A 24,082-nucleotide genomic window follows, 5' to 3' on the forward strand; every position below is an offset into this window, starting at 1 on the left:
ATGAATTTGCTAAAAAAACAAAAAAATAAATTTTACAGGGCTGTAAATCAGAAACTATTAGAAATATTGATCTAATCTTTGGCAAGTTTTCATTATATGGGTAGATGAGCACATGATAATTTTTTCAAGGCATTCTGAAGGGGTCACTTGGAAAATTTTCCAAACTCTGGATGATTTGACATGGAATGACCCCTTTATCAAACTGTGGAAACAATATAAAAAAACACTGAAGTTATAATTATGTTTAAGAGTAGGAAAAAAAGTAAATGTTCATCCACATTCATGTAAATTAAAACAACCATAGTAACTCTCATCAAAACCTTTTTACCTTTGTTATACCATACAATTACATTCTCAACATGGATAATGAAAAAAATATGCAGTCAATGTTGTAAACCTTTTCCACATTATTTTACTTGCAACTATAAATAACGCAGATATGACTTCAATCAGTCAACAGTTCTGTACTGCAATTTGATCAGGAAATTACAAATATATATGCAAAAATTGTTAATTATATTCTGTTTTTCATTTTACTGATAGTGTTTGGAAGGTAAATGAAATTCAACTATCAATAAGCATAATAATTAAAAAAAAAAGAAACATTAAACTGTCTGGAAAATAAAATAAGTCAACCAATATATAGCTTAAAGGCCGCAAGGTTGTTTTCTTCTTTAATACTTGTATGTCTAAATGTGTAAAAAAGTTATTACAAATCAGTGTGTTACATGCATACAAGTAATTAAATGGATAAATCATGGTGAATGTACATAGTAAAATACTTTTAGTTATCCAAAACAAGTGTTTATGTGTTAAGGAAATACTTGTAGAATTGATTTGTTTTTTATTCTAAAATGTGACTTCAGAGAAAAGGATATAACAATAGAGCAAATTTAAATTCATCTTTAAGTGTATCACATAGTGTAATTTCAGAAATTCAGATCTTTATGCTCTCAACAGGTTTATCAAAGCACTTGCATTCTAATATCTTGTTTTTAACATTAAAGTAATATCTTAAACACGTATCATATACATGAAGTAGGCTATCAGAATGAATGTGAAAGTTGATTTATTAACCAACTCCAGTTTTCTTTGTTGAACAAGAAATAATTTTGAAAATACAACAGAAGAACATAGATGAGTCTTGACTAGAATTTCTTATACAGGACGATGCAGAAGCTGCATACCGTAAATATATTTTTAATTTCCACCCTTACCATGATTTACTAATCTTGCAAAAATATGTGGAAATGATCCTTTTTCATTTTTTATTTTTATTTGGATTATATATTTTTTATTTATAATGACATGTATACTAATATTATCTCATTGTAACAAACACTGATTTGCATATAATTCATGTGTATGCTACTTTAGATGTGTTACGTGGTGTTAATTTCGAACACTTTATGTTTGGTAAATCTTTTATATTATTGTTTAAAATCATTAAAGGAAGGGTGTTCTAGCCCAAAATGTTGTGGTCCTTAAAGTATCTATTCAACATAAGCCTTTATTGTGTGAACGAAGTTTTTCACTTTATTATTTTTGATTTCATCATAACATAGCATTTTTGTTATTTGGTTTTTCTTCTTGATAATATGTTTTCCACTCCTAGGTAAACAACAAATATAACAAAAGTATACACAATCATCAATACAACAGTTAATCAAAGCAAAATTTCCTTTCTACAGCTATTCTCAGGGTGCCTTTTTTGTATGTGGACTTACTATTTCGTTAAAAACTAGGTACAGTTGTCACATCACGTTTTTAAGTACTTGTCTGCACAATTGCATTATTGCTAATGGTTTTTGACTAAAACTTCATCTGCCTCTACTTAGTCATAATGAACGATATAGTTTGTCATCAAGAACTTAGTGTTCCAAAAATTAATGTGATTGTTTGCACTTTTACATCCAATAACATGATTTTGAATCTTAAGGCCTTTGCTATCAATGCCATCTTTTATATAAAATGTCTGATGAAGAGACAGCATTAAATAAACAGTTACATTAACTAACATAAAATCCCATATGTCAGAAAACACTATAAGTCATTTTTGTACTGTTTATGGCCTAAGCCCCAGCTGAAAAATTATGTTTGAAATAATATCAAACATGTAACAAACTGACTCATAAAGTTTAAACAGACCATAATGACAATGGTAACCCTCAAGCTGAAAGGAACACTAATTGTACAGACTTTTCATCCAATCAGGTCATCACCATCCTTTCTGACCATCCACTATTAGAAATTGAAAGATCAGTTTTGAGCAAAAGTCTTAATTTTGTTTCTACACATCTTCATGCTGATGGCTTTAACACCAAATGAGTTGTTACAATAATTATTGTTTTCATTTACACTTACAAGCCCACTTCAGCAACAATATATATATTGACAATAATCAAAACACAGACCAAAATCCATCCATCAACAATGATATCCTCTCCCTTCTTTCCCGAATAAAAATAATTTTACTTTATTCCAAAGACAATAAAATCTAACAACTAGCCAAAGAAAATTTCAAAAAGAAATCCAAAAATTCAATTCTTAAATAAATTCACAATTAAAAAATCTTAACACCACTGAGAAAAAAACAAATTTGAAGAGCTTAAAGGCAGACATGAATAACATCATTAATAAACTAGCAGACAAAGTTGGTGTTATAGTCATATAGTATAAGGACTTGTATGTAGCAGAGGCAGAACAACTCCATAATGATAAATATTGGTCATTTCAAAAAATACAAAACCACAGTGAAGGAGACCATAAATAATTTAACAGACCCAGAAGAACTCCCACTAGATGCACGAGACTTAACTGTAGAAGAATCATGAACATCTTTGTTTTACACGAGCCTGGAAACCTATAGTTCAAACATATAATTGTTCTGCAGAACTGATCTCTATTTGTTTTATATGGAATCATGACATCTTTGTTTCATATTCTTCCAACTTATATCAAAAATAGCATTAAAGCATTTCAAATGTTTAATGAAATATCCCTACTACTTACAATTCATATCAAGTCCTTATATGCTGTCATATTTAAATATGCTGCTATTATCTAGTGTAACTTCTTTTAGTCTTCATTCATTTCTTGTCATTGTCATATAACATTTTCCCACTAAAACATTGTAGTACACCTTGTATCATTTTCCACCCAGTCAACATTTGCTAACTTGTCATATGACAAGAAAAATCACTCAAATCATCTATTTGGTCACAAGATTTTAATTATAGCTTCTTACAAGCAATACAGTTTGAGACTGACATGAAAAATGTGTGCATAAATCTGAGAAATATTGTATGTTGTACTAATTGGTAGGGAACTAGCTTAATTTTGTGTTATTGTTTCTAAATAATTAAGCATAAAAATAACAATATAAAATATAAAGTTTCCATTATAATATAGAATAAATAGTATAGCATAAATTTAGCCACTGTGTTTTTATAGGTGGAACTAAGTGTCCCTGTAATTGTAGGTGTTGAGTTCAGTTGTACTGGCCCATTTAATCTCATGATGGTTCATTCGTCTATGTTAAGGGGTAGGTATTATTTGTCCTTGTTTAACTACATTTGTGTTACTTTGCTTTGTTTACTATTATTTGGTATTAAATTCAGTTTTGTTAAGTCTCTAGGTGTTCTGATTTTTAAGGAATATTTGTTTTAATAAATTGTAAGTATTGTTGTGAATAAGTTATGACTGACATAAATTTTAAATGAAGTTTGAATGAGACAAACATATTTATGAAGCAAAAGACTACTAGAGAGAACTACTACCAGTCCTATAGAACACCTCATTTCTACAGCATCTATAACCTACTTCTATGTCATAATTGTTTTTTTTAGCATAGATGGGATCTGAACAGACACACAAAACCAACACCTGGCATCACCTGAAATCATACATTAGGTCCATGGTAGGAAAAACTACAACATTACTGACATTGAGCATGGTCACAGGATGGATAGTGTGAATTTTCTTAAAAAATAAAAGGATATCTGGTCAGGTACCACTCGACACAAAGCACAATCCACGGTACATTAGGAAAAAAAGGCTGCTGCAAATAAACAAATAATAGTAAAGAAAAAATTAAGTTTGTAGTATAAAGGAAAACGTTTACAAACTCACCAGCAAAATAAACATGTGTGCACAATACTACTGCCAATCAAAAAAGTGATTAATGAGAGCCAATGGGTAGAAGGCACTGAGTATGATAGGAGTTGTGTCATGTTCCTCTTATTTCAAAACTGCTGCATAATTATTTACATGTGAAAATGAAAAAGCAGAACATGGAAGGCTAGTTGCAAGGGTTGAAAATGTGTACTGATAGAGGGCAGCACTATTCAAGAAAAGTTATTTTGTGAGCAGAAGTAAAATATCATGTTAGAAATTATAAAGCATCCCTGTATCTTAGTTTGTCAAGAATTAGCTACAGAATTATCAGTGATGATTTTGGAATTAAATTATCAATTACGTTCTAACTTATACACATTCTTGATTGTAAAAGGCTTATTCTTTTACAATGTTTGATGACTTTTCATAAATATAAGTTTGGTAATATACATAAAATAGACATTGAATCATTTCTGTGATAAATTTTGAAGGATGGTAAAATTAACAAATAGATGTAAATGTTTAATTTCTATTATTTTTGGGTACTGTACAGAATTTTTATCTTTGTGGAATGATTGAGATAAGATATTACTATTACCAATGGAATAATTATTTGGACTATTATTCTCATATTTATTGTGTGTATTACTGTATCCAAAAATGGCTGGTGTGGGTATCAAAACTTTTGTTAAAATATAGTAGAGAAGAATATTTCAACAAAAAAAACCTGAAGATGACCTAATAAGGTATGGACTACGTCCAAGCTCTTAACAAACACATCTCATGAAACTTTCTTTATACTATTATTGTTATTTAACTTAACTAACCTAAAAAAGTTCCCAATTAAAATTTTTAAGTCATTTTTTAATAATAATTAAGAAAAATTACACCTGAAAAACAAGAAAAAAGTGCTTATCTGGGTCTCCTTTTTTGCTGTTGACTATACTATGGTACCATTCCACTAAATAATTTTTTATTTGCAGCAAAAAACACAGAATAACTTGAAAAACAAAAAAATAACATGTACTCATCTGGGTCTTTTTTATGCTATTGACTGTCAAAGATACTTAACTCCACTTTTTGTTTTAATGGTAGTATTGTAGTAAATAATTTTTACTTAATTGAATAATGCATCAAAATTCAGAATAATATTATGTAAAAAATCAGCAATGTTCCATAACTAATGCAGTTTCCTGCCATTCTAACTATGTAACAAGAACCACTAAATCTTCATCTCAGCTCACTGATGTTTCCCTTGTGAATCAGGCTTGAACTGAAAGCAACACTGGCAATTCTCTTTACAAAAAGCAAAGTTAAAAATATGTCATTCAATAGATGAAAATCTTGACTTTCTGTTAGTTGTAAATAGTATAGTGTTGAACATCATAGAGAACTAATTTTTGAGAGAGAGGATGTAGAAGGTAGGCATGGGAAGAGGGGCTTGGCTGTCTAACTTCATGACTTTGTAACCAAATAATATTAAAGACTATAATAATTATGGTTTGCTTGAGTGATAACAATATTATAAGGAATAATTTATCTCAATTTCATACTTCTTAGAGGGGTGGTAAATAAATTAGAAAAAGGGGATACCTACAAAGCAGAAGTCATAATTCTCACACTAGGGGAAATTGATGATTTTTTAAAATATTGTTTTATAAAAATAATTTAAAAACTTATATAATATTAAAATTTGGATTATTAGATATGTTTTATGCCAAGTTTGTTTACACACTATAATAAGAAAGTAGTTTTATTGAATGTAATTAATTAAAACTTTGTGATATGCTCAGAAAATTATGGACATGAAGAGAGGGTTAGCAAGTAATAATAAAAATCATTAAATTTAAACAAACACCCATTCTGTATGTAACATTTTGTCTTCAAACTATGTTTATACAGCTCAGCTAGAATTTCTAATAAAGAATGATGCAAAAGTTGCATACCATAAAGATTTTTCTAATTTCCACCCTTACTATGATTTTTTTTTCAATACCAAATATGTATTCCAAGAATTGTCTATCTTTGATCACAAAATTTTTGGAATGTTACAGCTAATCTTGCAAAAATATGTGAAAAGGATCCCATTGTGTGGGAAATGATTACTGTTTCATTTTTAATTCTTACTGGGATTATATATAATAGTGATACATGTACATATTATCTTGTAAAAAAAGCATGGATTTGCCTGTGATTTATGCTGATGGTACTTTAGATCTGTTGTATGATGTTAATTTTGAGCATTCTATGTTTGATAATTCTTGTAATGTCAAGTATTCTGTTCCATTAATGTTTAAAATCACTAGTGAAAGAGCATCCTAACTGAAAATTGTGATTCACTCTTGTAAGATACATAAAAAAGGATCATTTTTACTTAACTTTTTGTCACTAGTTAGAATTAAAATGAGCCAAGTATGGAGGCAATCCATAAGCCTAATGACAATCGTCAAGAGTATTGAACAAAACAAAGTGTGTTGGATTAACCAACAAGAACAGACAATGGGATATGTGCTCCATTAGTAGATAGTCAAATAAAAGAAAATCAAACAAAAGATAATTCAAAAAGAAAGTTATAACTGATAAGTTTAAAATTAGTATTATTTTTTCATATAATCAAGTAAATTAAGGAAACATACATGATATGTAGTAAAAAAAAGCAAAACGAATATGCCCCAAATACCTGGTAAATCTGAAGGCAAGCAGTGCTGAGAAAAGAATGAGCCTCTCTTCAACTGCCAATGTTCATGTGGATTACTGATCATGAAGGATGTGTCAACATCTTATTGGTGGAAGGCTACAGTCTAATGATGAATGCATCATAAGTTAGTGCAATACACACTGATAAATGCAGGGCTAGAAATTTTGCTCAAGGCTTGTAACATGCACAGGAACTCACATAGCAATGCATGTGAGGTAGCAGCTCCCTGTGGTGTAAAGAGATGAGTAGCATCTCTAAAAAATTAAAAATAAAACGGGATACAAACAAAATATCAAGAGATTTTATGTCAAGAAAAACACAACAATTAAAAATAAGTATGTTAATACATCAGAGAAATCAAGAGACAAACTAATGACTAAAAATACACAAAATATAAATAAAGAAAAATAACTATTGTTGATTTCTTTTATAATTCTACCTTATCTAAAGATTACACAGGCTTATTTTACATCTAATTTACTAATTTCTCTGAATAAAACAGTAACTAATGTATTTTGTCAGTTATACACCTCACTGTCGAATTCTTGGAAAGCCTATGGGCTTACCTGCATGATTTCTATAATGACACCTTAAAGATGCTTGTGCAGACTCTTGGCTCTAATAGCCTTAAAGGCCAAGTCTAAAACCAATTTTAGAAGTTAAAAAGTAATTTCACAGAAAGGTCCAACTCTTCATGCTACTTTTAGGGGAATAGTTCTGAAGAAATACATTTGTCATGTATTTCACTAGTTAAAAAAACGAAGCCTGTCAAAAACCACTTTGCCATATTTCTACAATAATTATACAACAATTAAAATAAAAATGATCAAAACAGTAACATACCTGTTTAAATACGAAAAACACATCATATAAATTAATATATGTACTACATGTTAAAACATTTATCCTTTTATGTCACTGTTGTTTGTTTATTGAATATTTATATTTTCTTGTTTGTAATATTATACCAATTGCATGGAATGAAACATCAGTATTAATATCTTTTAGCTGTTTACTGATATAATGCATACTATAATACCAGTTAATGCTAACTGATTGATACATTACCTTATTTTATGGCAATTTTGCTTCAAGTGCCTTAGGATCAATGTCTGCTGGGTGTCAAACTACCATCTTTAGTGTTTTGGTTTTTAGATAATTTTTCATATTTCCTACATGCAATTTATTTTTCTCAGGTGCATAAATATAATCTGAACAGACGTGTGCACTTTTGAGACTAAAGTTTCATCTTGAAATGCATATATTGAATTGACAACCAAAACACATTTATTCTTATTACAATCTTCCAATTAACAGCAATAATGGAAAAATACAATATAAAATTTTTAGTTTTATAATTTAAAAAAAGTTTTAAAGCAATGGGAAATAGTTATCAGTTGTTTTCTATTTTTAGAATATATTGACTTTGATGATTTCTAAACATTATTACAATGAGGAGGGTATATTTAATGATCATTAACAATATATGTCAGTGTTTTGTAACAATCTGAGACTCAAATAGCAGTTATGACACTGCTGGAAAAAGGATCATGCAAATGTATTAATGTGATAAATGTATTAATAATGAATATCTTTAAAATTTGATATTTATAGGAGCCTAAATACATCACATCTTAAGACTTAGAAATGACTAATTAACAAATGTTTATTAGTTAAAATGAATGAAAAGCAAGTATGATCACTATTTCTCATTCTAAAGTTGCTTGTCTTACAGTATTGTGCTTCTTTTTCTTGTTCTGTGACCCTTCTTTCACTGAAGTGCAAATACCAATAATTTCAATTAAGCTATCAATTCTTTAGTCATTTTCATTAATACAACAAAGAGCCTAATCATATCACTATTTTCACTTATATAACCAACAGACATGGAACAATTAAGTGAATTTATATCATCATTTTCATGTTCATTACTTCACAAATAACTAAAAGAAACATAAATTAAAGTGAGTCAATGATAAAAAGCAAGCTCTCAGTTACAGTTAAATAAATTATTTTCTTAATAACAGTTAACATTCATAAATTAAATAGATGGTATAACAATTATGAATATTCATAAAGTGACTATTTTCTACAAAGTCTATCTTAAGCCACCATAAATTTGAAAATAAAATAGCTCACCCAACGATATTTAATATATTTTCATGAAAAGACATGTTATATGTCACATTTAATCTTCAGCAAAAGCAAAAAATTTAAAATATAAGTAATTGTTAGACAAACATTTCACAAGTTAGTATAATATGTCTACTATGACCACAGTTATAAAACATTAGTGGTTAGCTCTAAAAAGCCTATGCCACACAAAATATCTCAGATTTTCAAAATGACTGATGTCAGAAGTTAAGGACACAAAAATATTTTTTAAATTTCTGAATTAAAATGATTTCCAAGCAGATATTCACTGCTGAAATACTCTACACCAGACCACTACAAGTTTTTCTTGTTGAGTTCTTTTCACTTTTAACAGCCATGTGATATTTGGTTTTTCATGTTGTTGATGCAATGCGTCTTAACCAAAGTTCTCCATATTTCTGTCTTCCACATGACTATTTTTGTAAATTCTGAGAATCTACATAAACTGTTTATTCACTACAAGTCAAATCTCTTTGTTTGCAGTTGTGTTGTTACAAAACATTTCTCCCAGATGTGGGAAGATGGGTGGATAGTAGCTGCTGAAATTTTCATTTTAAGTTTAAAAATATAAAATTAAAATTAAGCAGACTTACCTTTAAACACTACAAGCCAGAATAGCCACACTGAGATGGAGGAAGGCACTGAATAGCATCAAAATAAAAAAAAATAACCACATCAACAGATACTGAGCTCTTGGACAGGATAAATAACATGCATAAACCATGAGAGAAGTTAGAGCAAGAGATATTTTGACTGAATTTATCTAAAAGACTTGAATGGAAAGGGCCAGTCACTAAAGGGACTAAATCAAAGTTGCAGCATCAGAATGGAAAAGCATTCTTATCAGCACAGCACCTCTTCCCCTATATGCTCTTTAACTAAAATATAAAGGGTGGTTTGGGGTAGTATGGAAATACTTAGATAGCTGTGCACATTCATAGGTGTGACCCCTGGTGATAGCTAGATATTTATTCATGGTTAGAGTGCAAAGTGTTGTACTGCACCTATTAGTGGAAGATTCTCAGTAGAGAATGCCAGTAATTAAAAAAACTGGATGTACGTCTCTGGCTAAAAATTACTATCAGCTGAAACTGAAAAAGCCAGAAAATCATGAAATCAGCTTAGTGATCAAGAATTCAAGAAAAGTAAAGCAAACACTCAGGTAATCCTGAGAATGGGCATAACATTTCAAGGACAGTGTAGAGTAGGAAGTAACAGAAAGTGATGAAATTGAAGCTGTATAGTGTGAACCACATTCTAGTTGGAGCTATGAGATACCACCACAAGAATAACTTTTATGCCTCCAATGTATTAAAATGCTACACAAGAATGTGTATGCAGAGGTAGCAGCTGAAACATCCTCTGTCAGTCCCAGAGAGTATCACCCTGTCACTAAGTCCAAACATAATGGGTGGAGTACTGTCTAGAACAGTTGCAGAGGTAAAAAAAGATAGGTATGACACACCCATTGGACAAAACTACTTAAACACCACAGAAGACCATGAAAGTTTTTGTTTATTTTATGGTTGAGACATGCAGTTGAACATACCTATTAGGGATTCCACCTGACTTGTAGTATCAACATGAGGCAGTCTTTATTATGTGTATCAACTATCTCAAGTGGTTCTATAGTAGAACAGATGAGACTAACACTCCAGTCCCACTACATTCAATATCTACAGATTCTGGGACATTAAATATGAAGAGCTTGAAACATATTTGTTTACAATGGGAACAGAAAAGTTTGATGGCTCCAATGACAACAGACGGTGAGAGATAAGGCAGCTCTATAACCTGCTATAGAGTAAGCTGATAAGGCACAATCATAAAACAAATACATGTCACATACACTAAGTCTAGAAGATAGTCCAACAAGAATGAGAGACAGTAATAAGAAGTAAACATCATCAAGAATAGGCTAACAACTGAGCCAAAAGGAAAGATTAGCCACAATAAATAGTTAGTTGTACAGCTTCAGGCATTAAAATGAAAAATTGGCATTCAGGGCAGAAGTAGATCTGATAGTAATTGGATCAGTTCTCCATAAGGAACATAATGTACCAGGGGTGACCATGGTTTCACCAACCAAAGTGGAATGTGAGGAAAACCTAAAATACTTTGCAAGAAAGAGATTCTCCAAATTTTTACTCAAGTTGTTCATTAGTAGTGAAGCTAAATTTAAGACTTGTGAATCCACAAACTTTCCTTTGCATGTATCATTTCTTTGCTATGCACTCTTCCCAGGATGTTGAAGTATTTTGAAGTGACATTTGGGTTGTAGTCCTGTAAGCAGTGGCAAAGAATGGATTATTGATTACATGCTTACAGGACTGCAACACAAATGTCATTTTTAAATGCTTCAACTTCTTAAGAAGCGCATGTAGCAAAGAAATGCTATGCATGAAGTAAATTGTGTGGATTCACAAGATGCATCGTGAATTAAATGCTAGGTTTAAGACAGCAGACCAGTAAAAAGAAAGGTGGTGACTTTTTCACCATTGTCATTCATACAACCATTGAAAAACAAAAGGGTGGAGAGTTCCTTATTTGGAAAAAAGCCATTTATGTTAAAAAGAAAAGACTTCTGTAAATGAAAATTACAGTAGTGAATTCTTGATTCAACCAAAATCTGGAAAAACTCAAGAATGGGTTGGTAATATAATATATTACAAGATAACATACCTATGATCAAATGCTAGTAGGAAACAAGAACCCACTGGAGGTAGTCCATGTGTCTGTAACCTAAGAGAAAACATAGTGAATTGAATCCATCACAGGAAAAATGTCTTTGACAGTTGCTGCACACAAAACTCTCAAGGTTTGCAGTACAATAAAAGATGGCTGAAGGATCCTTTGAACTATATTGAATCAAAATCTCAGAAGAGCCAAATACTGATTTAGTACTAACTGTGACTGATACACCCAAAAGATACAGCAAACTGAGACCTGAAATTAGTGCATGTTAGAGATTAGATAGACGAAAGAGAAAAAATAAGTCAATTGTCCTTAAAAAGTAGAAGCTGATGTCAAGTGAATGGAGATGACCTACTAAGGCCATCACTACTCAACTGTAAGTATAAAGAGTGGAAAACAGCAAGATGACAGAGGAATTGCAAAATGAAGATAAGCACCTTGGATATCCACCTTTCTCATTCAGTGTAAATGTTAAAAAAAATTCTGTAACCTTCTTATATTTTTCTTATTTCAGGTGGGTGAACTCAAACAAACTATTAAGGTGAGATAAACCTATCAATTTTTGAAACTTGAAAATGAGTGGTAAACAATTTCAAACAGCTCTACATTGCAAGACATCTAAAAGTTGCAATTCAAATTTGTATGCAAATTGGATTAAAAAGAATCATAAAATGTAAATGGTGAGAAGAAAAAGGAGAAAGATAAACAATGTAAAGACCAAACTGCAAAATCTATCAAACCTAAGGATCTAACAAATTAATAAATGAACTGAGACAAACCCAAACACTCTGATGAAACATATGTCCAAAATTGAAGAGAGTTACTGAGCAGTTTAAGAAGAGATAGTGTGTTTGCTGTTTGTCCCTATTCTTAGCAAATTGAGATGACCAAAATAAATGAGCGAAGCACCATATATGGAAGGCATAAAACAGATAAATGAGGATGATGACTGGAAGAAATATGAGATGCTAGAATCTGAATCAGGTGAACAAGAGTAGCTGTCCAATAACTGCACTAAAGAAGAAAGTCTCAAAATACAACAATCTTATCATGCAGAAAATAAAACTGAATTAGATGACAAGGAAGATTTCCACCTTAAAGAGTGACCTAAGGGTTTATAAATTTAAGATATGTTATTGAAGACAGCTCTGCTAAAGGCTACTTGCATGACAAAAGGTTAACATTTTGTTAACTGCAGTTCATGTCACTTATTTTTATCAAGAACTTTTTTATGATTTTTAAGTAGTATTTTTAAAGCAAGATATGAAATGATTTCATTAAAACATTAATGACAACTATAAAAAATAATGGCAGAGTCATATATGCAACAGTTTTTTTTTATCTACTGTTGTTTATTTGTAGAAGCTGTAGTTTTGCAAGTTTTAAGTTGTGACTATGAAGATATAGTATATAAATTTTTAAGTGAAAAATTAATATTAGTGAAAAGGTATGGCAGGCAGTCTAAGTTTTGAGTGTTTAACAATGCAGTCGAGTAATTTCTTAGAAACTTCTAGGTTTAGACAGACCAAAGCTTTTTGACATAAATAAACAGTTGTTAATTTTTAACATCACAACTTTGTTTTTTCTAAAAGTAAGATTTAGACAAGATTATGATTACAGTCAGTACTCTTTCTAGTTTGAAAGATTCTCACTCTAATACCAGTTATTTCAAAACAAAATACAATATTCCAAGTTAGGCTTTTTTAATTCCTCAAAACTGCTGAAAATCATTCTTAAAGTTCTGCCTCTCAGACCCCCTGACCCCCTACAAGGCTACTACTGCCTTAGATCTGCAAGGGACCCAGGTAGACTCTTTCAAGCTTCTCTTCTGTTAAAATTTATAGAAAACATATTCACCGTAAAACGTGTTCTTTATTAGGATCCCAGAAGCAGTCTATGAAGTAACTTCACATTATAGAATATTAATTCTTACTATGAAAATGAGCTAACAATCAATTTCTTTTCAAAAAAAGTAATAAACTCTAACTAAACAGAACTGAAAATTGGACCATTTTTATTTCTGAATGAAATTAGAGGGCTGTTTCAACACAAACCAAGGATTTTGAAGATTTTTTTTTCAATTTATAAAGTTCTAAGAGTTTTCCAAAAGATAATTTTTTTTTCCACATTGAAAATATATTTACAATAGATACTTAACTCTCAGTAACAGCTATTCTCAGTGAATGCCTTCTAGTGTACAAATGTTTGCTCACTTCTAGCCTTTAAAAAACACACTAATTCCATACGTTTATCCTGTATTTCAACTATATTTAAGCAGCAAGAGTGCAACACAACCTTCTATCATAGCTGATTCCCTCTGTGCAGTTTGAACCTAATCTTCACTTCAAGAATGGGTATGAAAAACAACATCAGAAGTAGAGAGGATTGAGTGGGAAGAATGAGGGGAGGTATGCATCTATCAGAAATATATTTTCAGCATTGGAAAATATCAACTTTTAGTATGATTACTTAGCTCTTCTAACAGTTATAGATAGTATCGTACACTGAGCAGGTGGAGGGACTGGTGTAAAATTACATAGATGAGCACCCTTCTGAAGTGTGAACAGCACCCTTGGACCCTTGGAGTGTGCCACCACTGTGTAGAGAAAACACACCTGTGTAAGATTGCACCACATCTTAACCAGATATACCATTCAGCCAAGTGAAGCCAACTGTGGTTGTGTCACAAACAAAAGCCAGAACAAGTTATCCATCCCAATCCAAAAGGAGGAAGAAGGTGTATAGAGTGGTTAGTGCATGGATCAGAGCAGGAGTAAATGTGAAATATGGAAGGAAGGGGAATAGAAGTGAAGACAAAATTACCCCCTCTGGCAGCCAGTGTTTTGGAGAGAAATAAGTGGTCAAGATAGAAAACAGCATATGTTTTGTGGTTCAAAATGCAGTGGACATCGATAGCAACTATGTTGAAACTGTGACATCCTCAATTCAACAGGAACGTTGGAATGAATCATTACTATCATGCTTTCAAAGCATGAAAGAAAATGAATAAATGGTCAATGAATAGCAAAGAATGCCTAAAAGTTGATGTGAAGACCTAATTCCAAATCCTGACAATGAGGCATCTTTGAAAAAATGAATATCCAGACAAAGAAGAGGAACAGGTACCCCTACTTTAGTGTTGTCCCTGTCTACTCACCATAGGAAGTTAGACTGAAGGGCAGCAGGAAAGGAAATCTAGAGGGCCCCCAGTGAGATTTTATTGATCTTGTTACCCATTGCAAAGCATGGATGTGAACACAGCCAAAAGAGATAAGAACCTCCAGCAATGCTGAAGTCTCAAAAATAAATAGAACCTCTTAAGCAGGTGTTGATCATGCTCTCTGAACTAACAATCCCATGGCTCACAGAGAAAGAGGAGAAAGCTGGGTTCAACTGACATGAGAGTTGAAAAACACCCCCTGCTGAACAAGATATTAAGTGGAGGTAACAACAGACTTCTCTACCTTGATGATCCAACACAATCAAGCAGCTTCCCTATTCAGAAGTTGGGTGTGGTTGGAAGATTCTATAAAAGATGAGCCAGAAAATGTAGGAAGCAGACAAATGACTTGACTACCTAACAGAATATGTAAGGTACTAATGTAATCCTTACCAGAGTAACTCAAAATTGATAAACAGATCCTTGTAGGCAAAACATTGATAATGATGTGAAGCCCAAGTAATAGGGATGTGAAAATAAGTGTCAGACATATTGAATCTTGTCATCCAAAGCTAAGGAGGAAAACCCCATATAAGAGACAAGTAGGATTCCACAGTGAATTAAGACATGTTCACAAAGTGATTTAGATGGTAGAGATTGATAACAAGGCCCCCATCCCCAGTCTTTTCACAGATGACAAAAAAATCATGAATAAATTCTTGGGAGAACAGTAGAAATCTATTCAATAGCATTCTCAATGAGAAGTTGCTGAACCATCCATAAATACCATAATCCCTGTACATAACTACTCTTCAGATCTGATCATATGCACCCCAGTATCAGGCAAAGAGAAAAAACATTTTCCTAAATTGAAAATATATTTTCAGTAATACCTCTTCTAATACTTATAGCTATTAATCAACCTCCAAGGTTTCTTCCTTTGCTTATCTAAGCATTGGTCTGATTTTTTGCACTTGTTCTAGTCTTTTAAACCACACTTAATTGCCCTAAGTTATACTCTCTATCTATGCTAATGTAACCTCTATCCTGGTACTGCATACAAGCAATTCAATCAGATAATGTTATTACTTTTTTCATAAGTATTATTAGAAATACATTTTAAGGTCTGGAAACTGTTAACTTCCAAAACATACATACCTTTGCTGGTCCACTGATGGGACAGCTGTAAGTCTTTGGATTTACAATGTTGAAATCAGAGGTTCAATTCTCCTAGATGGAAAAATCAGATAGCTCAATGTGGCTTTACTAAAACAAAATACACAAAGATACCTCCATAGGCACTTGTAGCAATTCTACACTGAGAAGACAGAGGGAGTAAGGACATTATTTATACAAAAAAACATCTGCACAGATCATGAGTGTGCCAAGAGAAGATTTTTACCCTAGTTAGGGAGCTGCTATATATCCAGAACAGGTATGTTCCTCACCCTGAATAAGTTCCTGTATCGAGGGTTGAATTGTACATGAGTGAACAGCACTATAGACCAGCCACAACCAGATAGCTGAGGCTTGGGGTTGAAATTAAGAAGTCTTAGTCCCTATATTTCACTTTGGTGACTGGGGAAATTGGACCACAATGTTATATATTTATATTCATACACACACACACCTTTTATTGGATCCCAACTTGTAGCCATTGAGTGATGCATTCTGAACCACCAAAATCATAACAAAAAACCAAGCAGACAAATCTTCTTCTCCACATGATTTTTTTTTTAAATTTCGCACAAAGCTACTCGAGGGCTATCTGTGCTAGCTGTCCCTAATTTAGCAGTGTACGACTAGAGGGAAGGCAGCTAGTCATCACCACCCACTGCCAACTCTTGGGCTACTCTTTTACCAACGAATAGTGGGATTGACCATCACATTATAATGCCCCCACGGTTGAAAGGGCGAACACGTTTGGCGTGACGTAAGAGGCTGACTGCCCATTCCATTGATTTACCCCTACTTAAATAAGTGTTAAAAAGACACCTGATGTACAAAGTATTAATAGGAAAGCTAGCCTTGATGGCTTCTGAAAGGAGAATTTGGGTATGTTGTTCCACCAACTGACAAGAAGTAACCAACTGTTCATATAATGGTGTGTGCACAAGACCAAAGAATAAAGGGAATGACAAAAAGCTCATACGACTCTGCAGTAGACATCTGGTGCAGATGCTAGACCAAAGGGTAGAGCACTGAACTGCAGAATGTAACCTGCACAAAATTCAGATGGATGACCCTTCTATGAGAATGTGGAAATACGTATGGGCAGCATCAGACTTGTTCATCCACAGACATGCTAAAAAGTGCCAACATAGGTTGAGATAGGACTCTTCCATGAACCTGGGAGGATCTAAGAATTGCTTGAGAAAAGAAACTCGATGACCGGATGCTAATCTCCTGCCTTTTTGGGTACAACAAATAGAAATAAAATCCTCTCTACCACCCTCTTAACCAACAACTGTCTGACAGACCTGGAACATTCCGTTGATCTGTTAATGCTAAAAAAATATCACAGGTTAGGAGAATAATTGAGGTGGAGATGTAACTGAATAACAAACCTGATGTCAAAAGCTGGAGTACCAATGAATCTGTGATGAAGGAATTCCGGATATTCAGACCCCACCTGCATAAGGTAGTCACCAGTGCTGCTGATGATAGTTTACCTGAGTGGAGAAGCTTCCTGAATATGGAGGGAATCTATTCTGGATACCAATAGATCAAGGAGCAGAAGCAAGGACAAAGCACGAGCAATAGTGCTATGACTTCCAGTTGGAGTCAAAACAAGATGATCAAGCAAACACTCTACTTATTACTACATAGTGACATGGTAATGGTGTGGTAATACCTGAACAATATGTATCATCTATTTGTAGTAATAACGTAACTTCATGACATTGTGTCACCATGTAATAATATTACATTTCATCCATCTAGTCAGAATGTAACTTTACAAAATATAGTGATACGAAGTAGCAACAACATGAGAATATTACATTGCATGCAAAAAGAAAAATGATACATCACTCAGTAGTGTACCTTTTGGTTATCACATATTCCACATGTAGTATTTCTTTTTGATGTTTAAATATTAGTTTCATATATTTAATTTCACATTCAAATGAAAAATCTCTAAATTCCATAAAATATTATTTTCCATTTAAAAATATTCAAAAGAAAATTAATTCCAATTTATTAACCTATATTTGGTATAATTTAGTATATTTGTTGTAATTAGGATAAATTCAAAACTTTAAGAATGATAAATATAGCTTAACTACACCAAGTCTGAATAAGAATATATGAGCTATCCAGCATTCTTGAATTAGCTACTTTAAACATCTAAAACATTTCATCATCCAAAGATATGTACTGACAAGATATGCTTCCTAAGATCCATATAGTATTTTTTAGAAAGTTTAAAATTACAAACAGAAAAGGAATGTGAAAGCTTTACAAAAATAAATTAGCACACATCAGTATAAAATGATTACTGCTTTACACTGGTATTTTTAAAGTTTCAATACTTATATATAGTTGCTCAACATTCAGATTGCCATACACAATAAAATAAACTTCTATATGATGCAATTAAAAGTTGCGGCTACAAGCTGATAAATTTAGTAGCTCAGCTCAATTTTTGGTGGTCTGGGGTGACCAAATCACCAATTAAAAGCTGCGCTGCTTTTATCTTCACACAATATTATGCTAATTGGGCAGCTGCTGTTCTTTTCCTTGCATGCTTCCTTTAGTTTACCAGTGGCAAGTGTTAATGGAGCTGGATGAAATCATCACTAACCCAGGCACAACAGGTTGAAGTAGTGGAGGACATTGCAGAGGAATAAAAAAAAACATGGGAAGACTAGAGACCAAATTTGTACCAAGCTATCAGAAAACCCAAGTCAGAGAAAAAAAAAGGTAAATCCTGAAATGAATAACTTCTTTTTATTAATACTTATTATCATGCATATAAATAGGTTAGATATATCAAATATATGCTATTTTATAGATGTAATCAAGCACCCATCTGATCAAATGGTGTAATATAATTTTCATGTTGCTATTCTGAATGCCTTGTGAGGGAACAATGTTAGGGATTTTGTACAAAGAATGTACTTTAATATCTTATAGTTACACTCATTACCACATTTATAACTCCTATTATTTTCTTTAATTTATGAATTTTCCAGTATTATAGAAGTAAAATCCTAGCTTTGTTGAATTTGACAATGTTATTGCAAACTGCAATAATGAACTTTTTAGTGAGTTAATAAAAGTGTGTACACATTTTTACCCCAAAAGCCAGGTTGCTGAGGTTGAGCTGCAGATGGCAGAAACTCTTAAACATACACTGGAGCAAGTTTGGTGTATACCTGTTCCTGGTAAATGTAGTGACAAATAAAGTGATGTACTCACACTGGTCAAAACTGTTAATCCATATACACAATAAAATATAGCAATTAGAATTTACAAAATATAGTATAGCCAAATTTGAAATGCATTCAAGACAAAAGCAAAATAAAGAATATAATTAGATCAATGCTACATCATGTAACAACTTTGCACGAGCTTCATATTGCATGAAACAAAATATCAATTTATGGCATAAAATTAGGTGCAATTTTATTTGTATAGCAGATTTTCATAATGATTAATTTTATCAACATTGTTTTGGCATATGTTAATAATATTATAGTCCTTGGCAGAAAGACAAAAATACAAATCTCACCTCTTGATTTGTGGTTTTATTGATAGCTGTTTTGGTCTATCAAACTGAATTGATCCTTAAAATTTATAGGCAAGAACTGCTTTAAAATCCCCAAGACAACCATTCCAACTCCCACAGCAATACAGTCTGATTCAGATGAATATATATAGACTATATTAGAATTACGAAGATGAAAAATGATTCTGTTTTGTAATGTTCTAACAAAAACATGTATAATTTGTTTTGTAGTTTGTAATATTGTGTCAAGAATATTATTTCTCACTTGTTTTTGCAAATGAATATGTTGAAAGTATTCTGGGTGGAACTAAGAGGTATAAACAAGGTACTAAGAATAGATAGGAAGCAATAGAAGGTAGTATCAAATTGAAAGAAAGGTATGTGTGTATTTTTTTACAGTATAGCAACATCAGTCTACCTGCTGTGTCACTTAAGCAAATTTAACAACTGATTTTAGTGTTGTAAATCCAAAGACATACTGCAGTTCCACTAGGGAATGTTGGAATGGTAGTTAAAATGTAGTAGAATAGTAATAGGAATTACAATGTTGGTATTTTAACATACCAAATTGGTTGTATATTTGTAATTCAATTACATAATATTAGCACATAGTAACAATGTCTCTGGTAGTCCACACTTTCATGCAAAAATTACATAAATTCACTGCCTAATCACTATCAAACAAATAGATTATTAATACGTATTTATTACATAAATGTGTCTGTTGGGGAGAGGCTAATAATACAAGGAATAATACAAAACAGCCAAAAATCAATCCATGATTCCTAAGCCTCAAGAACAGCCACAAACATCAAGAGACAAAGAAAAGGAGTATCCCATAACTCATGGAGGGTAGCAGCAGGTAGACAACCACTCTCCAACAAGATATCACTACCTAATAAGACCAAACAACATACAAGCCAGGAAATCAAAGAAAGAGCAGAAGCTGACAATCATACCAGGACAGAAGTCAACAAAGGTCCCAGTTCATCATCAAAATTTGATGTGTTGATTGCTGAGAAATTTTAAACAAAATTTGGAAGATAAATATCTCAGAATTGTAGTGAGGGTCAAATGAACCCTAGAAAATTATGATCTGTTCAAAGTGAGTATAGGTTCCATTCTGAAACTCCACAATTTCCAAAAGTAAATCACATCCTTGGGAATCTAAATGCACATCCTCCAAGCAGTGGCAAGCCAAAACATGCTGGTACAACAAGACTGGGGGAAAAGATATAGCTATCCCTTCTTGTAACTTACCAGTAAACTTCCCTGCAGGAACAGCAATATTAAGTCAAAGAGAAAAACTAAGTATTTGCCTTCAGGCTTTTCCACCATCAAGGAAAGAGTAGACTCCAAAGCAACTTGGAAAAGCTTCAGAACCTCACAAACCCAACTGACTAACTAAAGAAAGGGAGCAGAAGGTGGCTGGTCCAAATTGGTTTTGTGAGAAGCTGAACAAGTAAATAAAGGCACTGGAAAAAGAGTGTCTTAATTCTCTCCAGAATATACTAGATCAATGACAGAAGCAGAAGTCAAATAAAAGAACTAAACCAAAGTCTTTCTTGCATGGTACTCGTGACTTTTCCATATTAGCTTTGTTCTTGATGCCTGATGATCACCAACTTTTAAATCTGCATATACCAACTACCTAGAAATTTCTGAAACATGATGTATAATATCAATAAAAAAAATGAATGTTCAACTTTAAGGTAGGACCACTCATTTTAATTTAAATGCCAGTAGCACAGGTATGTGATATTCTGAACATATTTTAATTAAGTAAGCTACATATTTATAATATAACCTTTATTAGCTATAAACAACACACTTTTAAGTATTAACTATTATTGTAATCTAAAATCAAGCAAAAAGAAAGTTTCATGTGAATACACCAATAAAAATGATAAAGAATAAAAAATGAACAATATACACATTAAACATATCTGTTTGCAAAACAGAACAATATGAGACACAAAATATGGGGTCTCCTGAAAGAGGTACAATTGGAAAAATAAAAGAAAATTAATTAATGAAAAATATATTTCTTTTTTCTTCAGCAATTTTCCTTGTAAAATCCAGTATAGAAATAATAAATTTGAAATAGAATCATCAAGCTACTACAAAATGAAAAAGGTTAATTCTAAAAAATTTAAAATACATAAATTTACAACACATATACATAAAAACTTAAAAAATGCCAAAAATCCATAACTGAAAAACGATTAATGAAAGTAAAATCTAATGAACATCAATAACAAATATTCAGAAGAATCCTGAGCTTAGTTACAGAAACCAAGAGCAACAAACAAGGAGAAATATGGAAGGCAAGATTACACTAATGCTATAATATAAAAGCTACAACAAAACAATATCTAAATCACAAGTAATGAAAGAATAGTGCAAACCACTGAACAACTTATGACTTTGAAATTACTTGTCTCTTGAACATCTATAATGAGAATTATTAGTTCCTCTTTTACCTGAGAATATTGCAGATATCAATACCATTCTATTTCATCTACATTTTTTTGCACACAAGTTTTTTGTAAAAAAAACAACACAAACTCTGTCAGTCCAGTTTAATGAATTAAAAAGAAATATTATTTTAAATAAAGGAATTTACTATATTTCGTGTTTTGGACTAAAAATCATATGGAGATAATATGGCTGCTAAGTTCAACTCGACTTGCAGTTCTATGTTGTATAATTAACCAGCTAGCTGTCATTACTCAGAGCCTATTATTGTAGGTTACCTTACGAGTAATATTAACCAGTTCTAGAATATTTGATTATCACAAGTTATAGGACAAATAAGAAAGCTTTTTACATTTTCACATACTCCACGAAATTAATGTTCAAATATCTCTTTAAAAAATACGATTTAGAAGCAAACACCCAGGACAGTAATACTTTAGTAATAAATGTTTTATGCATAACGTTTTAGTTTCTTTTTTATGTACATTAAATATACGATGAGTGCTTATTTCTAAGTTGATTTTCGTCACTAGTTTATAAAAACAAACATTTCTCTGACAATACTAAACTTTAAAAAAACTTAATATTTTAGTTTACATATCTTTTATTATTTCGATAAATACATAGTTAACTTAACATTGCTTATCAAATGCTTAATATATTAGTATTTATTAAACCGTGACAGTGATTTGAGAAATGGGTGTAGAAGGAAATATGCCATGTTAAACTTCTTTTTTAATATATAATTATTGTAAATACAGAAACTTAATATATCTTTTGTTTTGGGAGCTAAATTTTCTTTCTTCCAGTTCTATGAAAGGATAACAGAAATATTCTATTAATTAATTTAAAACAAAGATTAAACCTTTTAATGGGATTGTGGTGTAGAATGCGATAAAATCAAATGTTTGAATATTATTTATTTGTTCACAATTTCTTAAATATTTTAAAATGGGTTGATTTTTTTGTTACCCAAAAAGGATGTTTTTTATTATTAATATTTACATTTTTAATTTTATCAAGTAAAATATCAAGTAATTTATTTTGGAGAGCAGTTACCTTCCCCCAACTGTCCGGAGGTAGTGATGGGTGAAATAAATGCGGGATGTTGTGGGCTTGAGCACCCATATCTTGCTCTCCTTGTTTCTATTTCTACATCTTTAATTTTAATTTATATTGCTATTTCTTTACTTTATTTCTTTATGTGAGACTGGCGAATGGAGGTTAAGACTAATAGGAGGTGTGTCCCCACAGCAGTATGAGGCCTATTTTCTCAGTCACCTACAAAACCTAGGGTACATTTTATATCCCACATTATAACTTATACTTTAAGATCCTTTAAAATTAGTGCAGCGTTTTTAATTTTATTTAATTTTGTTTCTGATTACAACAAACTAAAATTTGCGTTGCTTCCAATATAATTTTTTTTTTTATAATAGTTTTGCAACCTAATCGTATCAAAAATGAGCTTCCAAAGAGAAACTTTCATTTTGCTTTTAGAATACTAAATTAAGATACATGATGGTTAAAAGTGCCCTGAAAAACAAACAAGCGAGAAAGGATAGTTAGCGTTCTTCTCAAATTATTTTATTTCGGTACCATCGATGCTATATAAACTTTCTTCTTTCGTTTTATTTGTTTATTATTATTTTTATAATTTTAGATAAGCACCACAAAACACTTGCAACCATTTTCTAACTATAAAACTAACTGAGCAAGTTAGAACTTCATATATTGAGGCTCTTATACATCAGCTCATCTCTTAAGTAATGTCCAATTTTAAGTTCAGAAAAAGAGAAAGGATTTCAAACGCTTTTAATGTTATTTAATCAATAATACTTGTTTCATTATTATTAATTACTTCCTGCTAACGATCTACAAGCTTCTGAATGCCACTTTTATAAATTTCTTGAGGTTTGAAGGAAAACAATGTAGAGAGGGTAGTAGTTTTGACATCTTCTTGTGTTTCAAGCTCTTTTCCACCAAGATAGTTCTGCAAACTTCGGAATAGATGATAATCAGATGGGGTGAAGTCTGTAGAATAAGGAGG

The 24,082-nt window shown here is 31.7% G+C and overlaps 1 long non-coding RNA gene across 1 annotated transcript; it reads right to left on the bottom strand.

The window, feature by feature from the left end:
• On the bottom strand, positions 1 to 23,293 carry LOC143254598 (uncharacterized). The gene is made up of 3 exons (XR_013030276.1): positions 23,092 to 23,293; positions 6,797 to 7,068; positions 1 to 202 (listed from the first exon to the last, which is right to left on the bottom strand). It is a non-coding gene; the product is annotated as an uncharacterized LOC143254598 (long non-coding RNA).
• Between the last annotated feature and the right edge of the window lie 789 nt (positions 23,294 to 24,082).

This window comes from Tachypleus tridentatus, chromosome 1, assembly GCF_004210375.1.
Source record: "Tachypleus tridentatus isolate NWPU-2018 chromosome 1, ASM421037v1, whole genome shotgun sequence".
NCBI classification, from domain to species: domain Eukaryota; kingdom Metazoa; phylum Arthropoda; class Merostomata; order Xiphosura; family Limulidae; genus Tachypleus; species Tachypleus tridentatus.